The sequence below is a fragment of the Crotalus tigris genome, unplaced genomic scaffold, assembly GCF_016545835.1.
Source record: "Crotalus tigris isolate CLP2741 ecotype Arizona unplaced genomic scaffold, ASM1654583v1 scf7180000024437.13266115, whole genome shotgun sequence".
In the NCBI taxonomy this organism is placed as follows: Eukaryota; Metazoa; Chordata; class Lepidosauria; order Squamata; family Viperidae; genus Crotalus; species Crotalus tigris.
The window spans coordinates 5,320,170-5,325,200 of record NW_024100606.1 but is presented as its reverse complement, the minus strand read 5'-3'; the positions used below and the strand labels follow the sequence as shown (position 1 = coordinate 5,325,200).

The following is a 5,031-nucleotide window of genomic DNA, read 5'->3' as shown; positions in this document are numbered from 1 at the left end:
TCCGGCTTGCATTTCTCAGTCGGGCCTTTCCGGAAGGCCATTGCAGCCAAGTACCGAGCTATGGATTGAATCCATAGCTCAGTTCTCGACTGCAGAAGCCTTCTGTAAAGGCCTGTGACTGAGAAATGCAGGCCTGGCTGCAGAGGATGCTGCAGAAGAGGTGCGCCCACGAGGAAAGGCCTGGCTGCAAGGTAAGTGGGTGCAGGGCACGTGGGGCAGCTCTATACCCCTAACCCCACCCTAGCTTGATTTTTAGGTCTGTACCTCACCCCAAAATAGGGCTTATTTTGGGGCTAGGGATTATATTAGGCCCAACCCCAAAAATCAAGCTAGGGCTTATTTCTGGGTAGGCCTTACTTTCGGGGAAACACGGTATGTGTTATGTCCTGAGCCTGTGCAAGCAGGCTCGGGGCATTGCGGACGGTCCCGGGCAGGTGCAAGCTGCCCGGGACCAGACAGGCTGTCGCCAGTACATGTGCGCATGCGCGGGTGCTGGCGTGCCAAAAGTAACAGATTGACCCGGGAAAGGCCTATAAAAGGAGGCCGAGAGTTTTGGGCATTGCCACCATATTCCAATGTAAGCTGAACTGAAGAATAAAGGTTTCCTGAGAACTACAACTGCTTCTCGTGTCTTACCATTCGCAACGGACTCAACACTGGCGACGAAGGTGGGATTGCCTTACATCGGAAAAGAGAAGGTGTAAGCTTACCCGAGTGAGTCCGGAGCGGCAGGAACGGCGTTGACTCGGCAGCTACCCGCCAATCCAGCGTGCATTCAAGGGTAGGCTGGCTGATAGACCCTTCCTGATACGAAATGGCGAAGATTGGAAGGCTTTCGGAATTCGACGTCTCACATCCAGAGCGGTGGGAGTCCTACGCAGCCAGGGTGGAAAACTACCTTAAAGTGAACCAGGTGAGGGAAGAGAGCTTGAAGGCTGCCACCCTGCTGTGCATTTGCGGTCAAGACGCATTCGAAATCGCTGAGAACCTCGCAGCACCTGTTCCTTTAGAGTCTGTCAGCTACACAGATCTAAAGAAGTTACTGAAGGAGCACTTCCAACCTAAGATGTCCGTCATCGCGTGGCGCCACACCTTCGAGCAGAGGGATCAACGACCCAGAGAATCGGCCAAGGAGTACATCGCCGCACTGAGGAAAGCCGCCAAACATTGCGAGTTCAAGGACCTCGAAGAACGACTGAGGGACCGGTTTGTGTGCAGGCTAAGGCATCGAGAGTTGCAACAAAGACTTTTCACCAAGGAGGACTTGTCTTTCCAAGATGCCTTGAGAGAGGTCACTGCAGAAGAAGCAGCAGGCGGCGCCATCAAGAACATGCGGCCGATCAGAAACAGTCCAGATGCTGCGTCCGTGCACCAGGAAGAAGTCCAAAGAAACTCCGAGGAGGATCCGGACGAGGAAGTGGACCGTCTCCACCCCACAAAGGAAGGAAAACCAATAGGAAGCTCTTCAGCTCTCCCCAAGTGCATCGGTTATGGAGGTCGCCACAAGCGAGCCGACTGCAAGTTCCGCTCCACTATCTGCCAGGCGTGCAGAAAACAAGGACACATTGCAGCTGTGTGCCTGGGCCGTCAGAAGGTACAACCTCAGGAAGAATTGCGCCTGAAAGGTACCAGGGTCCCCAGCCAGAATAGGGTGGGGTTTTGCGCTTCGCGAAGAAGCATCTACAGGACAGGCACACACAAGCCCATTAAGAAAAAGCTGTCACTTAAAGTGAAGCTACAAGGGGTTCCATTAACTATGGAACTGGACACGGGGTCTGCACTTTCGATCATTTCTATGCACACTTTTAGGAAGATCTGTTCCGGTAGTGGAACTCAGACCAAGCTGAGGCCTTCTGATATTGTGTTAACAGACTTTCAAAACTCCAGAGTGTGTGTTAAGGGGGAGGCCACCCTTAACGTACAGTATAAGGATTTTGAAGGTCCACTAGACATATTAGTAGTAGGGGGTGAACGAACGAGTCTCATAGGACTCGATTGGTTTGAGGCCTTGGGAATACACGTCACAGGGCTCAACAGCCTACAAACACTCGACCTACAGGAAGTCTGCAAAGAATTTGCAGATGTTTTCAGCCCCCAGCTGGGCACGTTCAAAGGACCTCCTGTGTCCTTAAAGCTAGACCCCACTGTCACTCCCATTAGAATTAAAGCAAGAAGGGTCCCTTTTGCTTTAAAGAGTAAAATTGACACTGAATTTGATAAACTGATCCAACAAGGAATTCTAGAACCAGTTGACTCCAGTCCATGGGAGACCCCCATTGTCACGCCTCTTAAGGCAAATGGGGACATTCGCATCTGTGCAGATTACAAATGCACTCTAAATAAGGCATTGCAGCAACATGCCTATCCTGTTCCTGTGGTCAGTCATATCCTGGCCTCCCTCAAGGGGGGGGGGGCGCGTTTTTACAAAGCTTGACCTAGCTCAAGCATATTAACAGCTGCCTGTTGATGATGACGCTGCTATAGCTCAGACTATTGTGACCCACAGAGGGGCTTTCAAGGTAAAAAGACTTCAATTTGGAGTAAATGTCGCTCCTGGGATTTTCCAAAGCGTAATGGAAAACACACTACGGGGTATACCAGGGGTTTGCTCCTATTTTGATGATGTCTTAATTGCAGGAGACTCCACACACATTCTAGCTGAAAGGCTAAGGGCTGTCCTATTAAAGTTCAGGAAAACGGGACTCAAACTCAAGAAGGACAAATGTAAAATTGGGGTGCCTTCTACTGAGTTTCTGGGGTTCAAAATTGATGCTGCTGGGATTCATCCTGCTGAATCCAAACTAAAAGCCATTATGCAAGCCCCTAGGCCAAAGTCTAAGGCCGAACTACAGGCTTTTCTGGGCCTTCTGAATTTCTACAATTCCTTTCTTCCACACAAGGCTAGTGTAGCTGAGCCTCTTCACAGGCTATTAGATAAACAGGCAGTGTGGCAGTGGTCACAAACACATGAGGCTAGTTTCAATGAGGTCAAGGCCTTGCTCACTTCTAACAGTGTACTTGCTCACTTCAATGAGTCCCTTCCTGTGTGCATCGCTTGTGATGCTTCCCCTTATGGGGTGGGTGCTGTACTGAGCCACCTCAGGGCTGATGGAACTCAGGTTCCTGTTGCATATTACTCCAGGACATTGTCTTCAGCTGAGCGCAATTATGCTCAAATAGACAGGGAGGCCTTAGCTGTTGTTGCTGGAATTAAAAAATTCCATGATTTTTTATATGGTAGGCATTTCACGGTCTTCACTGACCATAAGCCTTTGTTGGGACTGTTTACCACACGTAAACAAACTCCCCAAATCATCTCCCCCAGGATGCTCAGGTGGTCTATCTTTTTGTCTGCATATGATTTTTCCCTACTTCACAAGCCTGGGAAGGAAATGGGCCATGCTGATGGCCTCAGTAGATTACCCCTGCCGGTAATAGAGGCTGACCCTGCACCAGCCATCAATATTCTCTCCATTCAAGCCTTGCCCGAGTCCCCCCTGAATGCCAGGGATGTAGCCACTGAATCAGGCACAGATCACACACTTTCACGTGTCCTTTCTTGGGTTTTGTCTGGATGGCCTGAGCACTGTCCTATCCTGAGTTTCAGAGTTTCTGGTTTAAAAGGAACGAGTTGTCCACCTCTCAGGGTTGTCTGCTTTGGGGAAGCAGAGTTGTCATTCCCATCTTAATGAGGACTAGGGTCTTAAATTCCCTCCATGAGGGTCATCCTGGCATTGTACGAATGAAGGCTCTTGCACGCAGCCACTTGTGGTGGCCAGGTGTAGACAAAGACATAGAAGCTAAGGTGCATGCTTGCCACCTTTGTCAACGCTCACGCCCTGAAATGCCCCAAGCTCCTGTGCATAGATGGGAGGAAACACAGTCTCCATGGTCTAGGGTGCACATTGACTACGCTGGGCCCTTTCAGGGTCAATTCTTCTTGGTCCTCATTGACAGCCATTCAAAATGGCTTGAGGTTGTACCTGTCTCTTCCACCACCTCTGCAAAGACTATTCAAGTACTGAGGGGGATTTTTGCTGCACACGGGCTTCCAGACGTCATTGTGTCTGACAACGGCCCTCAATTCACTTCCTCTGAATTCCAAGCTTTCTTGCAGACTAACATGATTCGTCATGCCACTTCTGCACCTTTCCACCCGTCCACCAACAGTATGGCTGAATGCATGGTTCGCATCACCAAGGACGCCTTGAAGAGGCTCACCTATGGGGACTGGCATCACAGGTTGGCTGACTTCCTCCTTTCCTATCACACCACACCGTCCACTTCTACAGGGAGAAGCCCAGCTGAACTTCGTTGGGGGCGCAAACTGACTACCAAGCTTGACCGGTTGCATCCGGACAGACTGCCTCCTTCTGTCTCACACCCCAGGGCACCTAGGCAACTACTTGTGGGTGCCCCGCTTTGGACTAGTAACTACGGGCCTGGTCATACATGGGTCCCCGCATCTATATCCAGGGTCACAGGTCCTCTATCCTACGAGGTATCCCTGGACAACGGTCATGTCCTGCGTTGGCACATTGACCAACTTCGCCCTAGACGGGACCTTCCCGCTGAGACTCCTGGGTCTTTTCCAGGGGGGAGGGGGAGCCCTTTGGGCAAAGGGAGAGGCATGGAATGATGCCCATTATCAATGGGGAAGCCACAATCAGCCCATCCCGAGATTCCACAATTGCTCCCAACAGGAAGTCATGGAGCCAAACTAGAACCCAGGCATCAATGCCTACTCCAGCCAGGGAGTCACCCCGGGGGCATGATCACTTCTCACCCGCATCACTCAGTACTCCAGTCAGAGAGAATACCCGGGAGCATCCTAACAATCCATTCCCTGCAAGAGAGCTGGCACACACTCCTCCTAGTTGGCCTGACTTCAACCCTATCCCTAGAAGGGGGCAAACACATAGGGAGGTGGTCGAGGAACCAAATCCCGACTACAACACCTCTGACTACATTCAGGGGAAAACTGAGTTTTGGGACAGTACTGAAACCCACACAAGCCCGGACACAGAACGG

General features: G+C 51.0%; 1 pseudogene; it reads left to right on the top strand.

Annotated features, from left to right (window-relative positions):
* The first annotated feature begins 1,741 nt into the window (after positions 1–1,741).
* Positions 1,742–4,354, top strand: LOC120302712 (annotated as a pseudogene).
* Positions 4,355–5,031: the final 677 nt, after the last annotated feature.